Source organism: Rana temporaria, chromosome 3 (assembly GCF_905171775.1).
Source record: "Rana temporaria chromosome 3, aRanTem1.1, whole genome shotgun sequence".
Taxonomy (NCBI): Eukaryota; Metazoa; Chordata; class Amphibia; order Anura; family Ranidae; genus Rana; species Rana temporaria.
Window position 1 is genome coordinate 167,102,994 of NC_053491.1, and position 18,607 is coordinate 167,121,600.

At 42.3% G+C, this 18,607-nt stretch overlaps 1 protein-coding gene across 2 annotated transcripts in view; it reads right to left on the minus strand.

Moving 5' to 3' along the window:
* Window positions 1-18,607, minus strand: part of CAV1 (caveolin 1) — an 81,598-nt gene that overhangs the window by 61,718 nt on the left and 1,273 nt on the right. The window contains exon 2 of one of the 2 annotated variants that reach the window (XM_040343775.1): window positions 16,402-16,636. The exons of the other annotated variant lie outside the window; for it this stretch is intronic. The gene's annotated coding sequence lies outside the window, so the exon portion shown is untranslated. The remainder of the gene's footprint in view (window positions 1-16,401; window positions 16,637-18,607) is intronic. 2 annotated transcript variants of the gene reach the window in all.

Sequence of the window (18,607 nt, forward strand, 5' to 3'; positions counted from 1 at the left end):
ACATGCCGTGGCAAAAATGAGATGGCATGCTGCTTTTGGCAGATGACAACATTGCTGAACACAACCTATTCAAGAGATTGGGGACATACATGCAAAAAAAGAATAAAAGAAAAAAGCCATGCAGATCTTAGGCCCCATACACACGTCCGAGGAACTCGACGGGCAAAACACATCGTTTTGCTCGTCGAGTTCCTTGTGAAGCCGCCGAGGATCTCGGCGAGCCAAGTTTCCTCATTGACTAACGAGGAAATAGAGAACATGTTCTCTATTTGGCCCGACAAGATCCTCGAGCCCTTAAGAGGTCCTTTTACCAGAGACCAGTATTTCTCAACCTGGCGCCCTGGAGTGCCATCTAGGTCTGCTAGGGGTGCCATGCTGCTTCCAGTATTTTTGCTCAACAACATGCAATTCCATGGTCCAGCCACCAGTACAATGGAAATGCATGATGCTAATTCTGGGCAGCCCCAGCATTCAGAAGCGGAGGGAAGTCTGCCTTCATTTAAACCTGATCCACCTCCCAGCTGTAGCAATTCTGCCACAGTTTTGCTATAGTGAAGATTGAAAGGTACTACTCTGATGTGAAAGGGCGAGGGGGGGAACCAAGACATTAATGTAAAAAGGGGGTAAGCGAGGACTCGGATGCTTCATAAGGACTGGAAACATTGGTGGTGTGACAGCTCTACCCAAGCTCTAAAAGGGATATGTGGATAGAAACTTTTGTTTTAGAGGCCGTACCCATAAGAGATGGTGGTGATATTACACCTGAACACAAAATGGAAGAAGTTTTCACTTGAGAACATTTTTCATTATCTGTGTGAGTTTATAATTTTTTATTTTAATTTATGGGCACTTTTGTTTTTAACACTTACAATTGTTCACCGCACATATATGTTCGTGTCTTCACCTGTGTATGGCACGAGTGGCATTAATTATTACAAGAAAGTGGTGAATATGTATGATAAATAGCACTTTGTGGCACAATGATTTGTGGCACAATTCAGCACAGAGTTGTTTATATTAGCGCACATAGGCGTACGCACAGGGTGTGTCGGGTGTGCCTGGGCACACCCTAATCACCTCATGCGCATTAGCATTATCAAGGGGCAGAACCAGGTGGGTGGTTGGGGGTGCCAGTGGCCAGTGCAAATGCCACCATTATATTAAAGGCTAGGCTCAACTTTAGGAACACATTACACCCGTATTTAGGGTGTAACGTAATATGGTCCCAGTCAACTGTCTCCCATCACCAGAGCTTCCTTCCTGTGACAGCACGTGGCATTGATGTGTGTTTAAACTTTGGGGTGCACACTCTAATGCAATAGGTTGCGCACACCTATGTTAGCGCAGCATACTTTATACTTTTAGCTATTTATACTTTCAAAGGGTCCCAAGACTAAAAAAGGATAAGAAACGCTGCCATAGACAAAGTACCTCTAGGTACCTGCTTACATCCTCGCTTTGTCTTCATAGAAACCAGGGGCCAGATTCACAGAAGAAATACGCCGGAGTATCTACTGATACTCCGGCGTACTTTCAAATTTGCTGCGTCGTATCTTTAGTTTGAATCCTCAAACCAAGATACGACGGCTTTTGGCTTCGATCCGACAGGCGTACGTACGCCTTCAGATCGTAGGTGTAATACTTTGGCGCCCGCTGGGTGGAGTTTGCGTTGTTTTCCGCGTCAGGTATGCTAATTAGCTTTTCCGGCGATTCACAAATGTACGCGCGGCCATCGCATTTTCTTACGTCGTCGCTAGTCGGCTTTTCCCGGCGTATAGTTAAAGCTGCTGTTTCGTGGCGTATAGATAGACCTGCCATGTTAAAGTATGGCTGTCGTTCCCGTGTTGAATTTTGATTTTTTTTTGTTTTTGCGTAAGTCGTCCGTGAATAGGAAAGGACGTAACTCACGTCTACGTTCAAAAAATTACGTCGGTGCAACGTCATTTCGCGCAAAGCACGACTGGAATTTTTAAAACGGAGCATGCGCAGTAGGTTCGGCGCGGGAACGCGCCTAATTTAAATGATCCACGCCCCCTACCCGGATCATTTGAATTAGGCGGGCTTGCGCCGGAGGGATTTACGCTACGCCGCCCCAACTTTACAGGCAAGTGCTTTGTGAATCAAGCACTTGTCCGTAAAACTTGTGGCGGCGTAACATAAATGCGATACGTTACACCGCCGCAGATGTACCTGAATCTGGCCCCAGTTTTAGTTAGGTTACCGACTGACAGGTGGCTAACCTCCAACCTTTCAGTGTCTGGTTACCTTGATCCCCGATGGATTGTCAAGGCCCTATTGGATCGCCAGCCTCTCTTGGCTCCCCTCAGGCGGACTCCCCATCGAACAGCTAACTTGCTTGGGATATTCTCAGAATTGGGGACCCAGTCGATTACTAGGGCCCCGCCACAGCTTTAAATGTTCCGGGCCAACATGGTCCCGGAACCAGGAACACCTTGTGGCACGATTGGCTGCTGGCAAATAGCACCCCAGCCTGGACTCCACTGGTGCCACCGGTCGCCCCGGGGTGGTACAACACCCCAGCAACAACAGAATGAGCCCACAGCACAGCCCAGCTGAAGCAGAGAGCCTAACAAATAATTACAACTAGAATCAGAGTCAATTACACTCTGATTATCCCTTAACTTTTAATAGCACCGGTACTTGGAAGTACACAGGTGCTACACCTTGCTCCATAACTTCTGCCTTACTTCCTGAACATGCTTTAGGTCATGACACAGGAAGGAGTTGACCAGCTGAGGGTAGATGATGCAGAGTGTGTTTTAATGAGATCAGCTGATCAACTCCTTCCTGTGCCATGACCTAAAGTATGTTCAGGAAGTAAAGCTGAAGTAATGGAGCAGTGTTTTAAACATCCATGAAGAGAGTGGGACAACCATGGGTAGAATAAATAGAAAGCTGTTTTATTTTTGAAAAAGAAATACATTAATGCTATATTGGTACATAGGCTAAGGAAAGATCCAGACTTTGCAGTTGGGATCCCTCCACATGAATAGATTGACAACTGTCTCAGCCTCTCAGTCACGGCTCTTTGCTCAGAGTGGGGGGGGGGGACCAAGCAATCAGCGACTCTTGATGCTGCATCCACCTAGGTGAATATAAGGTTTTTCTTTGTTTTTTTTTAACCCTATACTTCTCTTTTAATCACTTTCTGAATATGCAGCTTCTTAATCTTTTAATCCTTGCCTATATTCTAGTTTATTGTTCATGTTCCATGACTACTGCCCCTTTTTTCCACTTTCAGGGTGGCTCCTTTCTCTTGCAGCATTTTATGGAGCCACCCTTGTATGTAGGAACTAGAGTTGTATCTCCCTATACTATGTGCATCGATAAAAACACACAACCCCATAGCTCAGGATGGCAAGGCACTCACTTGACTTCCATCCCTTCTCCAAGATAACAGACTCACTGGAGACTGCACTGTCCACTGTTAACTCTTTTTAACAGTGAAGACCAGAGGTTCAGGAAGGCAGCACTGAGAGTGTAGGAACCTGCAACGTGTAAAGTATTGAAGTGCAAGTGCTGGGGTGCGAATACTAACCATAGCTTACTGCCAAAAGATTATTTTATTGTGCTCATTGTGTCCAATGTGTGCAAAGGGTTGTACCAATGTTGACTGGAAGATACAGGAACAGAGTTAGGAGATTCAGGACCAATTGGTGACCAGTCCGAGTAAACTTTTTTTTTTTTAATATGTAATTTCAAGAATGTTGGGAAGTTATTTCCAAGCTTTCTGCAAAATATCAGCATGTCTGTTTACTCTCATCAAGCTCCTATCCACTTGTTAACGTTATGAGGAATGTAACATTTCCAGTCACTCTGAAATCTGCACCAAGTACTGAAAACAATGTAGTAAAGCATCCTCAGATGGTGCAATAAATCCTTCCAGGTTGGATGAATAGGAGAGAACACTAAAGCCTAATTGCAGTCTTGTATTAGGCCTGGTTCTCACCTATGCATTTTTTTGTGAATTTTCAGTTTTGCAGAAACAAACAACAGTCCATTTAACATGGTTTTCTATGAATGTAGTTTACATCTGTGCATTTTATGGAAAGGGGAAGGGTTTTTTTCCCTGGTTTTTGGTTCCATAGACTTCAATGGTTTAAAGATGTGGATGGAAAAATGCAAAATGCAAAATGCACCTGCATAGGTGTGAATCAGGCCTTACATTTTAGTTTAAAAGTGAACCCACAATCACCTAAAATGTACTTAGTTGAAAAACTTTTCTATCCCCTATTCTAAAGTAATACTTCCAATCCATTGCATTTATATACAGAATTAATAAAATATTAAGGACAGTATTACGTAATCGTAAAGGTTGCATTTGAACATGTAAAAGCTCACTTTTGCATTGTGTCAAATGGACTTTATGATAAAGCACTGTATATATTTTATATATAGCATACAGAATATATTATTATATATAATGAGATCCAAGCAAAGCATCACACTGAAAATATAGGCTGATACTTGTTTTCAATTATCAATAGAAAATGAAGGCATTTTCTTTGATACTTGGAATTTCCTCAGGCCTCTACACATACAGTCTATAATAAATGACTCAAATTAGGATTGTGTTGCGAAGATCCTTTGATTTTGCTCAAAAGAATTTTCAGTTTAAAGGGGTTGTAAAGGTTTGTTTTTTTATTTTCTAAATAGGTTCCTTTAAGCTAGTGCATTGTTGGTTCACTTACCTTTTCCTTCCATTTCCCTTCTAAATGTTTTTTTTTAATTTCTCACTTCCTGTTCCTCCTCAGTAAGCTTGCCCTATCATCCGAGCTGTTCTGGCTGGGGGTTAGTCAGCGTGCTTGCCCCCTCCCTTGGGACTACATCCCTGCGGGGAGACGATGTGAGTCTCCCTGCAGGGATATTGTCCCAATGAGGGGGTGAGCATGCTGACTAACCCGTAGCCAGAACGTCTTGGATAATGGGGCATGCTTTGCAAAGCATTGCAACCTTAATCAGTGGATCTTGGGTACAATGCACAGACTCCTGCAGACTATTCCCCTAGCCCCAGATCTGTACTCATGTATAGACCTTCAGTCATTGAGCTGGAGGAATGAATCAATAGACCAGAAGTGCAATGAAGTCCCCCTATTGAGAGCTATCAGTCCCTTTGCGGCGGTGGCCGATGGGACTTGTAGTCTTTCATGCACAGATTCATGGGAATGTATGACACAGATGTGCAGGTAGAGCCACACACAGTCGTGCCGAATTAAATAAAAAATAGAATGCTGGAAGGAGAAGAACAACACTATTCAGGTAAAGGGGGGGGGGGGGCAGTTTGAGGTTTGGGGGTTGAGTACCATGTTTCATGTTACACCTTAAATATGTGTGTACCGTGAAATGCTCTGAAAGGTGGAATTAGCGTTTAACCAAGGTCAGGGAAGTTGATGCATAGAATGACAGGAAAAGGGGGAAGGCAGTCTCTAGCCCCCCTTTTCCTCATGGGAAAGCGACGGATTTAATGGTTCCAGGTTTCCCCAGGGGAGCAGTTTGCTCCCTCAGGAAAATTGGCGGGCTTTTTTGCCCTGCAGTTGACCTCTCACTGCAGGGGAATTTGGCGGGCTCATTGCCCGACAGATGACCTTTAGATTCTGGGGTAGTAAGCCCGGGAAAACCCAGTTTGAACTGGTCAGAACCAACCTGGTTCTGGGCTATTTAAACAGGGTTCCGTTAGCTCGGGCTCAGAAGACTTAGGAGCTGTGGTGTTCCCCCCCCCCCTTTTTATAATTTTGTCGCTGTGTTTATTATGTGGTAGTGTCACCTTTGTTTTTAAAATAAAAATACAAAAATTTATTATTTATCAACAAAGGGGGACTAGCTATATATTTATATTATATTTATTATATATGTTATTATAATAATATTATTATTAGCTTATGCTATTGTCTTGGTGTAAAGCTGGGTAGTTTTATTGGCAGCCTGAGCCGTAGTGGCTAGGTTAGCTTTAAGGCTTATTTGAAGGCTTATTTATTTATGAAAATATGTGAAAATATTTATTTATTTACCATTTGAAACCAATATTAAACACTCGCGGCCTTTAACATCCAACAGTTGTCCGATGTCTCTTATTTCATTTTAAAGGATTAAGGGTATGTTCCGTCTGCTTTCCCATGCAGCTGAACCTAGTATCAGAAAGGCACGCATGCTCCCATGCAGAATATCTACACTAAAAACGTTATTGTGACTGACCGGATTACTTCAAGACAAATGAAAAATATCCTGAAAATCTGTCTAAAAATAATATATGGGGAAGTAAAGGAATACGCTTTCAACATAGTAAAGCTGTTTTTATAAATATACAGCATTATAGTGAAACAAGTTTTAGCTTGGTTAATAAGTCATTTGTGTTCGTTAGTATTAAAACAAATATTTCTGTCCTACTTTCTCTTACAAAAGTGCTATTATTTTGCAGGCATTAAAATCCCCTCTTCATGTCTTCACAAGTATGCAGTATTTGGCAGACAATGCTATTCTGCAGTGGCAGCCACCCTCTCTGGCACAGTCCTACATAAAGACTCAGCCTGACACTGAAAAAGAATTGCAGGAAGCCAACACCTAGTTCATGGCTAGAGAGGCATTCCTCCTTTGGGGTCCCAGAACGGTGGCAGGCCCCCTTATAAGTACAATGAGGTCATTATGCATGGAGCAATGAATTAATATACACACTGTAATGCATTGGGGGTTATTTACTAAAGAAAAATCCACTTTGCACTACAAGTGCAAAGTGCACTTGAAATTGCACTAAAAGTCGCAGTCGCTGTAGATCCGAGGGGGACATGCAAGGAGGATAAAAAACAGCATTTTGACTTGTACATGATTGAATGATAAAGTCAGCAGAGCTTCCCCTCATTTCAGATCTACCCCTCAGATTTACAGTGACTGCACTTCCAAGTGCACTTTCACCCCCAATGTGTTACTGGTAACCAATCACAAGGCCAGATTTTAGAAGTCAGAGTGAAATAGTAGGGATGTCAGTAATGTCAATTGGCAACTAGGAATATTTACAGTGGAACTAAACCCATTAAATGAAGTGTTTTCCAAATCAGTAACATTCAAGGCATGCCATGAATAACTGTCACTGTTGCTGGGGTTTTCAACTGAACTGTCAAGCTATCAAATGGCTGGTATTATAACTGATCACATGCGCAGCACCATGGTCCCGTATTCTCAACTGGTCATCTGGCCAGTAAGTCTGTTATTTTATAACTTCCTTTAACAGACCAAGCTGTCCAGCAAAAGTAATAGAGGGTTGAGAAAAAAACAATTTAGCACTGAGAGGGGTGCTTACACATGTCAGCTTTCATTTATGTATGTAAAACCTTTATCCCAAACTTTTGCAGTAACTATTTCTCGCTCCATAAGACGCACCTGACTTTAAGATCCACCTAGGTTTTAGAGGAGAAAAACAAGAAAAAAAATATTCTGATCCAAATGGTGTACTAAAATATGTGCCCATGAAATGCAGCCTGACCAGTGCCAATTAAATGCAACCTTACCAGCCCCATGAAATGCAGCTGGACCTGTGCCCATTGAATGCACCATTAAATGAAGCATGACCTGTGCCCATTGAATGCACCATTAAATGAAGCCTGACTTGTGCCCATTAAATGCACCATTAAATGCAGCCTGACCTGTGCCCATTGAATGCACCATTAAATGAAGCCTGACCTGTGCCCATTGAATGCACCATTAAATGAAGCCTGACCTGTGCCCATTGAATGCACCATTAAATGCAGCCTGACCTGTGCCCATTGAATGCACCATTAAATGAAGCCTGACCTGTGCCCATTGAATGCACCATTAAATGCAGCCTGACCTGTGCCCATTGAATGCACCATTAAATGAAGCCTGACCTGTGCCCATTGAATGCACCATTAAATGAAGCCTGACCTGTGCCCATTGAATGCACCATTAAATGCAGCCTGACCTTTACCTATTAAAAATGCAGCCTGACCTGTGCCCATTAAAAATACAGCCTGACCTGTGCCTGGCGACTGGCGAGGACGTCATGACATCCGTCTGTCTCTCAGATAGAAGACAGAGCAGCAGGAGCATACGGCCGCTGGGACTGCTCTGTATTCTGTGAGTGACAGGCTTAGCCAGGCGATTGGGAGACAGCCACCCGCTATTGTGACATGGTGGCGGCGGGGAGCGAGAGGCCTGGTCAGTATTCGCTTCATATGAAGCACCGACATTTCCCCCCATTTTCGGGGCAGGGAGTGCGTCTTATGGAATGACAAATACGGTAATTAAATAGTGTTAACTGGAGTTGGACTTTCATTTTTTTGTTAAGTCCATCTAAATCTGGTAGTGTATCTAACACTATCATCTCCCCAGACTGATAAGGCTTCTGTCCAAAGATATCTCCATTTCTCCTCCATCCAGAGTGAAGACACCCTATGGGCTATTTTACACAAACTTTGAATTCTAACGCAGCCTTTAAAGAGCATTAACCCTGCTATAATATTAATGAGCATTTTGGTTGCACAAACATCAAGCAATGCTCCGCAAATGCCATGTGAGATGTTTGTTTTTATTTTTTACAAGGCTAAGAGGGGAAATGATTGCTGTGCAACCGCACCCTTAATGTCCTGTTAACACCATAATGTGTTTACAGTCTGTTTATGGCGCCTTTTTTTTTGGCACATTTGAATAGAAGTGAATGGGGGCATTTGCAAAGTATCAATGTCTGCCGAACTTTGCAGGCAGCATTCGTTTTGATTCACATCAATACAAGGTAATACTAATGCTGGCTCGATTTTCCTCTTATGTGATCCCTGTCTGGCTGTCTCTGCTTCTTCTCTTCTCTGTGTGCCACCATAGGAAGCTGTTTCCTATAGTGGCCCACCTGCAGGCTTGATCCTGAGCCGGGCTTTGTGCGTCCATTGACATGCACAGCGTGGCTTGGGCCCGTCCCCCACGCACTTCCTTCAAGATTTGATTGACAGCAGCAGGAGCCACTGTACTCAGCCAAGTCTGTGAGAGAAGTGAGAGGGAAGCACAGCACCGAATCGATACAGGACTCAAGTATTTAGGGATGGGGGTGCAGATTTTGAAAGGCTTTTTACCTTAATGCAGTGGTCATCAACCCTGTCCGCAGGGCCCACTAACAGGCCAGGTTTTATGTATTACCTTGGGGAGATGCAGAGTAGAATACTGAAATGCAGCAAATGATATCACCTGTGATGTATTTCAGTTATCTTGCAAACCTGGCCTGTTAGTGTGCCCTGAGGACAGGGTTGATGACCCCTGCCTTAATGCATACCATGTATTGTAAGGTAAAATAAACGTTTGACTTTATAACCACTTTAACAATTTAGGTGTTCAGGAAGTAAGACATTACCCAACAATATTTTTCAATGTCTGTGTGAAAAAGACCTAAGGAATGTTACTGGCAGGATCACCAGATGAAAATAAAGAAAAAACAATAAAAAATAAAACAAATGCACTGATCTTAAAGTTTAACCTTTGTTGAGGAAACATTCCCCTCAGGGTGATCAATGTACATTACAAGGATTTTAATATATTTTTCTGCCGATGGCAACCTGTTTCTGCTCTGAAGAAAAAGCTGTCTGTGTCAATGTGCAGGGTGTATCTAAATGAGACTACCTTTTTTATTATTGATCAGCTGATGAACTTGCAGGGATCTAATGAGGAAATTGCAGGGTTGCAATCTCTTTAGAAGTGATTAACCCTTTGGGAGTAACTCACCAAAAATAAAAAATGTATTGCAGAGGATGCCTAAAATCTGACTTATATAGTAATGCATTAGTGAGCCAATCATATAAAATTACATTTCTGTGTATAGAACTCTTCCAGGTTGTCATATTACATTGAATTTTACAAAACAAAAAGTGTTGCATATTAAAGTGATACTAAACCTTCTTGTTTTTATTTAAAATAACAAACATGTCATACTTATGTACACTCTAATTACCCCTAAAATTTGGTCAGCACCGGTACTTAGAAGTAACCCGGCGCTACACTTACCTGCTCTGTGCAATAGTATTGCACAGAGCAGCTCAATCCTCCTCTTCTCGGGTCTTTCACTGGCGCTCTTGGCAGCAAGCAGCTTGCTATAGGGGCACGAATGTGTGTTCACTCCTGAACCAGGCCTGTGTTTAAGACACACAGAGCAAGGCTTGGCCATGCCCCCCGCTCCCTCCTCCCCTCCCACCACTGTCTCTAAGCCAATAAGGAGTGAGAGAGCTGAGAGAGCCTCGCTCTCGTGCACATCACTGGGTCAAGATCGGGCTCAGGTCGGTAAAAGGGGGGCTGGGAGGGGGGGAGGGATGAGCTGCACTCAGAAGGTTTTTTTTACCTTCATACATAGAATGCAAAAACCTGCCTTACAATCTTTAAAATGGAAAATACATTTTTAAAGGATAAGTTTACCATTTAACAAAAAATAATAAATACAATTTTTTGTTTTGGGCACCAGCATTTAGCAGATCACTGGTACCATACAGGACTCCTACAGTCATATTACTGCAGACACTCACTGACAGGATAGCTGAATGAACTACCACAGCGCTCAACAGCACCATGGTAGTTCATTGATAACTACAAGCCAACAGCCACAAAGGCCACCAGGACTTGTAGTTTCTTATTCTTAGAGTGCATGACTGTCACTGGGGAGGGGGGAGAGGGGGAATGGCTGCAGCTGCTGGAACTAAAATATGGTTGTAACATGTTCCAAAAGGTAAACTTATCCTTTAACCTCTTGGCACCGACGGCACACAAATATGCGGCCTCTCTGTGGGTGGACCTTGGCGCCAAGTGGCCGCATATATGCGTACCACATTGCAAACACAGCTGTGTTGAGTGTGTGCGCCCTGCTCGATCCCAGCACAGTTACTGGCGGTTAACAAAAAGCTCCAGATTGCTGCTTTCATTCGGGAGCTTTCTGATCATGTGACCACCAATCATGATGGCTACATGATCTTAAACCCCGCCCTGCTTTCCAAGAATCAGAAACTCCTTAAAGGGCCGGGAGGTGCTTTAATGAGGAAATAGCTATTTGTTTGTCTGTGTCCATGTCCAAAGTGAAAATGAATAGGAGTGACTTTATAATTTTCAGGGTTCTAATAAGGAAAGTTGCAGTTTCTGCATCCCTTTACATGTGATTTCCCTTTGAGGGTATCTCACAGAAAATTACACATTTGTTGCAGGAGATGCCCGAAATCTGACTTGTATCTTGGTGCAGACTTCTGGGAAAATCAGTAAGCCAATCACACAAGCAGGAAATAACATTTCTGTGGGCATTCCATACTCCATCTGTGTACAGAACACTACCAGGTAGCCATATTGCATTTCATTTTACAGAAAATGACAGAGCTGCAGGTTGAAAAGGAAATGTAATTTTCAATAACATTCAATTGCAATATGAATTATGTAGCAATTGTATATGCTATGTTTTTTTTTTATTTACTAATTTTCTTCCTTTCTTAAAAGTGGAGTTACCATTAAGGGCAACCAGTCATATGCTGTACTTAAAAAAAACTATATACATAAAAATAAGTTATTTTACCCATAGCTGTTAGGTGATACCTATAATTTTCTACAGACACTAGGAAAATGAAGCCCAGACCCCGACAAGTAGTTGTGAGGAAAAGCTCTGATTTTACATTACGTATGTCTAGGACAGCATGTTTCCTTACTTCAGTTTTCATAAACCTTCACCCTGCCAATAACTAAATGACATAAATATATAGGTATCAGAGAAGACTGGATGTACTTTTCACTTGCCTTTATTTATGTGTCTTATGCACCAAACTTTATGAAATGTATCATATAGATTCCAGTGACAGCTGTTGGTTTTCCATAAGACACAAGGCTAACCTTTGTTTAATACTTCTCTTCATACTATGGAAATAGTGGAGGTACAGTCCAGAGGTCACAACAGTTTATTTGAAACAATACAGCCATTTTGTAAGCTAGGTGAGGTAGACTTACACTATTGCTATAACTAACATTCTGACATTCCTACTATAATTTGTAAGGGCTTTTCACACTGGAAAAATAAAATCTATTTAAACATCATGAAAGGTTGAAGCTCCACCTGGACTGTATGTAGATATCTGCTGTGGAACTTGACCCTTTGTTGATGCTGTATTATTCTTCTGCATTGTGGACTAGGTTAAGCTGAATTAATTAATGCAGAAGGACAACAGCCATCTTTAAGAAGACCACTTTGCAATGCTCATCTATAGAATGTCTCCAGTGCACGGGGCAGCCATCTTTGATGAGTCAAAATAATAGTGATTGGCTGATGCAACAGAGCAAGGAGAAGTAGGAACTGCGGCCTGGTGAGAGGAAAGGAGAAGAAAGCTGGTATGTGGGAAAGAGACTGAGCTGCTGATCAATAGAATGGATCCCAGCCATAGCTGACCGCAATCAGGTGAGAATTCAGGTAAGCAAAGAAACTGAGAACTTTCTCCTTAGGAGGGGGAGATTTTAATGTCTAGTGGGATCAGACAGTACTAGAGAGCACTTCCACCACTTGTAAGGAAGGAAAAGAGACACTATCTCAGTAGGATTGAAAGTGAGAGATCATCAGCAACTACTACCACAGCCAGACTTGAACTGGACTTTTTCTAAATCAGAGCATGTGCTGGAGACCCTAAAGCAGCTACCCTGGTACTGGTAAGAGACTACTTACATCATACAAGTTAATCTTTTGTCTGCTGGGAACTGGAGCAAACTGACTTAGTTGGGAACCTGGTTGGCTCCTGGAGGAGGCTTTCAGACTTTGGTGGAGTTGAGCAGCTGCATCGGTAGCTTCCCACTCCTCTGCAATTAAACCGATCAGATCACTTGACTTAATGACTTCTCAACAGAGACAGCCTTATGCCCCGTACACACGATCAGAGTTTCCATCGGAAGAAACTCAAACGGGTTTTTCTGACGAAATTCCGTTCAAGCTGTCTTGCATACACACACCAAATTCCGACCGTCAAAAACGCGGTGATGTACAACACTACAACGAGCATAGAAAATGAAATTCATTGCTTCCGAGGATGCGTTAAATTATTTACGAGCATGCATGTTTTTTTCTCCTTTGGAGTTCCATACAGACGAACGGAATTTACGATAGAAATGTTTTCCGTCGGAAAAAATGTTCTCTTTCTAAGTCCGTCGGAATTTCCGAGGGAAAAGTCAGATGGGGCATACACATGGTCGGAATATCCAATGAAAAAAATTCTGTTTGACTTTTTCCATTGGAAATTCCGATCGTGTGTACGAGGCATTAGGGGTTGACAATTTGTTGTATTTGTATTCTTTTTTTTTCCCTTTATCCAGCCAGGTTATCCAGCCAGTAACACACATCTTGTGTTAAGGTATCTTCAGTCCACTGAAGGAGCAGGGCGGGGACAAGGGGTGGGCAGGAGGGAAGGCTGCCCTGGGCACTGTGGTATCATGTGAGGTGGGGGGGCACCACAAGGAGATTGGGGAGGGGGATGTATGTTGGGAGGGGGAATTCGGGTGGCAGCAGGGGGTAAGAGTTGCTCTGGGAGAGGAGTGCTAGGAGTGGTGATTTAGAGGGATTTGTGTTGGGAAGAGGGATGGGGGGGGGGGGATTTTTGCTAGGAGGGGGGTTTGTGCTAGAATGGGGAAAGTGGAATTTGTCCAGGGAGGGGGGATCTGGAGTTTGGAGAGAGGACTTGTGCTTGAAGGGGAAATTTGAGGGAATAAAGGGAAAAAATAAAAAATAAAACAAATGTAGCTTCCCCACCTAAGAACTGGTGAGCTGTATTTAGAGCCGGTTCACACTGGGGCGACTCGTCAGGCGACTCAGCCGCCTGACAAGTCGCGTCCCATTCTACAGTATTCACCAGAACCATTCTAATAGGAGTGACCGACTTAGAAAAAGGTTCTTGTACGACTTCAGGGGAGACTCAGGGCGATTTGCATTGACTTCTATACAGAAGTCATTTTGCTAATCACCTCTGAAGTCGTCTTCAGGACGACTTGCCGAGTCGCCCCCCCAAAGTCGTGCCGCCCCAGTGTGAACCAGCTCTGTTTGTTTTTTGGGTTTAATACCACTTTAAACGAGAACCTGTGATTTCTTTTTTTTTTTTTTGAGTGCTGTAACTCTTTAGTGAGATGAACAAAAAATTCCATCAAAATATGGTTGTAATACATTTCCTTATGTGCAGGAAAACTATTCACAATGGAAAAGTGAGAAAGGAAGAACAACAAGAAACAATAAAAACTGACCTGACTCCCAAAGCAACTGAACAGAGTACATTGTTATTTCTCATGAAACTCTTTTCATTGTCGGAAGATGTCGGTGGCGTATATTGTTCAAGAAACTCATTCCAATAGGAAGGTAAACTTTATTTAGTACATATGAGTGGATGATGAAGTGTCACTTGGTGAACTTCAACTAGGTTCAGGGCTGGTCTTTGTGTTAAAGGACACAGTCCTGAAAAGTACTTGGTTATTCCTCTGCAAATAGTACATTTATGTTGATGCTGGTGCATTAAACGAAAAATTTGTAATTAACCACTTGCCGACCAGCGCACACACATATACGTCGGCAGAATGGCACAGGCGGGCAAATGGGTGTACAGGTACGTCCCTTGAAATTGGCCGCCAAGTGGGCCAGCAGGTAACGCAAACTCAATGTTCGCCAGCGGCTCGCGATTGTGAGACTGAGAGGCAGAACGGGGAGATGTAAACAAGGCTTTTCCCTGTTCTGCCTAGTGACGTGACAGGGATCTACTGCTCCCTGTCATCGGGAGCAGTGATCACTGTCATGTCAGTGGTAGCCCATCCCCCCCACCGTTAGAATCACTCCCTAGGACACACTTAACCCCTTGATCACCCCCCAGTGTTTAACCCCCTTCCCTGCTAGTGTCATTTACACAGTAATCAGTGCACTTTTATCGCACTGTTCGCTGTATAAATGACAATGTTCCCAAAATAGTGTCAAAAGTGTCCGATGTGTCTGCCATAATGTCGCAGTCATGATAAAAATCACAGATTGCCGCCATTACTAGCAAAAAATAAATATTTATAAAAATGCAATAAATCTATCCCCTATTTTGTAGACGCTATAACTTTTGCACAAACCAATCAATATTTGCTTATTGCTATTTTTTTACCAAAAATATGTAGAAGAATATATATTGGCCTGAGGACATTTTTTTTTTATATATATATATATATTTTTGGGGGATATTTATTATAGCAAAAAGTAAAATATATATATAGTTTTTAAATTGTGACTTTTCTTTTGTTTATAGCGCAAAAAAAAATCGCAGAGGTGATGAAATACCACCAAAAGAAAGCTCTATTTGTGGGTAAAAAAGGACATCAATTTTGTTTGGGTGCAACGTCGCACAACCGCGCAATTATCAGTTAATGCAACGCAGTGCCGAATTGCAAAAAGTGCTCTGGTCAGGAAGGGGGTAAATTCTTCTGGGGCTGAAGTGGTTAAACATACACTTCAGTCAGATTCTAAAATACGTACTGGGTCACCCAATCGATTGGTAATCAGTAATCAGGTTTTCTAGGAACACTAAAGCCTCGTACACACGCTCGGTTTTCTCGGCAAGAACCAGCAAGAAAACTGCTGGCAGAGCTTTCTTGCCGAGGAAACCGAGCGTGTGTACGAGGCTTTGAGGTTTCTCGTCGGGAAATCTGGCCATAATCTCGACGAGAAACCCGAGAGTGTGTATACTTATCTGTCGCCTCGGAAACCTGTACATGCCCGAATTGACTTTGACGCATGCACGGTAGCTTCCACGGCATAGGTAGGGTGAAGCAAGATGGCGGCGACAGCATCGAATGTGACGAGCGCATGCTCATTGTACGCAATGACGTCACCGCGTTCTTGCCTTTTAAAAGAACCGCGTGTGTACACTGGGGCGGCAAGAGATTCTTGCCAAGAATCTCGTTGGGAAAAACTATGTTTTTTTCCTGACGAGATTCTGTCCCGTGAGTACAAGACCTTAATCCATAGCCTGTTGTGTACAAAGTGTTTTTAGAACAGTAGTCCCCCAACACACCGAAGACCAGATTTGTGGTGCGCTGAATCTCGCACCACATGGTCCCTACCACAGCTGGCTCTGGTAGCTCTCCGTTCCCATATGAATTCCCGCTATGCAGCCTGGATTCTAACAGGCCATGGTCGGTACCTGTCCGTTGCCTGGGGGTTGGGGACCGCTGTTTTAGAAGATTCCTGTTATCTCTAAGTACTTCCATGTTAGTGTAAAGATATTGTTATACTGACCCTGTACTGGGTACTGCTGGAGTGAAGCAATAATGGATATATGCCTGAGATTTACATTTTATGTTACAGTGACCATGTCACTAACTAAAAACATCCCCAAAGAGGCTTACTGGAAAAATAAGATGGTGACTACTTACCTTTTTCTGCTGCCCACTTTGCAAGAAACCTTAGCTGAAATGTGTTGGAAAACCGACACTTCTGGGAGTGTCAATCTCCCCAGGCAGCCGAAACACCCGCTGATTCCTCCTTCCACCTTTTACGTCACTACTGTATTCAGCTGGAAAGGTATTCGCAATATTTTTTTTTTCCAGGTATGTAAGTTTGAGGATATTTTTAGGTAATAACAGGGTCACTTCAAAGAACTTCAGGCAACTATAAAAAGCAAATTATGGCAGGTGAATATTTTTCAGTGTAACTACTATAAAGTATTTATATATTTCTTAATACGAGTCCCCTTTTCTGTATTGCTACACTAAGGCCCCATACACACAACCAAGTTTCTCGGCAGAAATCAGCCAGAAACTCGGTCGGAGCTGAATTCTGCCGAGAACCCCGCGTGTGTACACTTTCGGCCGAGGAAGCCGACGAGTTCCTCGTCGAGCCAAATAGAAAACATGTTCTCTATTTCCTCGTTGTTCAATGAGGAAAGTTGGCTCGCCGAGATCCTCGGCGGCTTCACACAGAACTCGACGAGCAAAACGATGAGTTTTTCCCGTCGAGTTCCTCGGACGTGTGTACGGGGCCTGAGAGTAGGAAAGGGAAGACCAACATTAGGCTTTGATTTACTAAAGACAAAAAAGCTGTTTTCTTAGTAAAGGAATTTTCTTTTAGCATAGTGAGTGAAAGGAATCTCTGCTGATATCCATCAATCAAACGTATGCAACCATAAATACTGTTTTTTACATTTTCTTTGCATGTGATTGGATATTTTTTTTGCAAAGCAAAGTTTCACCCAATTTACTAAGCAAAGGGAAAATTACCTTACAAAGTGGACCTATTTTCCTTTAGTAATTCAACTCCTATCTCCTAAGAGTCAGTTGGGTACCCGTACATGTAATTTAATTGGGCAACCAATTATCTAGAGTTTCGTTTTAACTGACTGCCGCTATGCTATGTTTTATATGAGCTACCGGTATGTAGATATATTTGACATGTTGTTGAGATGCCTCCCACTTTCTCATGTGTTAAATGATGTTTGAAATATTAAAAGCAGCACAACATCAATAAAATATTATTATGGGTATATATTAGAATCTATGGAATTGTTCCTCTGCCTTTTTAGCCCATAGAAATATCTTCTGATGATCATCATTCTAACTCTAAATTATTCAAGGGTAAATGTCCTCTGTGAATGATAATGCGGGCAGTGTTTAACTTGAAGTCTGTGTGATGCGACATAAAAGCTAAATCAACCTTTTTATATTAAAAATGCAATAACTATCTTGAGAATTCGGCCACACTAACATAGCTAACTCGTCAGGATCACAAAACAGCATAATAATAATTCATTCAATGTACTGTGGTGTTGAGAAATATGATATACTATTTACAATGCTGGAACAAACCCTGCATGAAAACCACAAACCCACTAGCATACTAGCATCTTGAATTTTATGAGATGAAGCATGGGAACTGCCAATTAAGAAGTTAACCAATCAGAATAATGTATACACACCCATACAAATCACTGGTTTCCATCCTACCATAAGTTAGGCCAAGCCTTGTGTTACCAATGAAGCTCTAGGTATATGTTCAGCACCTATTGATGTGATACCTATGCCTGACACAGAAATGTCACACATGATCAGTCAGTCCTAAGGTTGTCTATGGTGGTTACATGCTAGACTTTAATTGGGCAAAAAACAATGTTAAAGTTTAGCAACCCATATGGAATCACCTTTTAATGAACTGATTATTTTAAACTCATAATAATGCATACTGTATTTATTGGGGTATTATTGGGGTATAACACTTTTTTAACCTGAAAATAGAGGGTAAACTGTGCCTGCGTGTTATACGCAGGGGGCCGTGGAACGTTTTTTTCCTGAAACTTCCCTCTTAAAGTTAGGGTGCGTGTTATATGCCTGTACGTGTTATACGCCGATAAATACAGTAATTATGATGGTATATGGCCTATTACTGTTCATAATATCTTATTCCTGGGAACTATTTCCTTTGTCATCCCTCTTAAAATGCCCAATATAAATATAATCAAATGCCAATTCAAACTTCGCATTCATGGGGATTGATTTACTAAAACTGAAGAGTGCAAAATCTGGTGCAGCTGTGCATGGTAGCCAATCAGCTTCTTACTTAAGCTTGCTCAATTAAGCTTTGATAAAA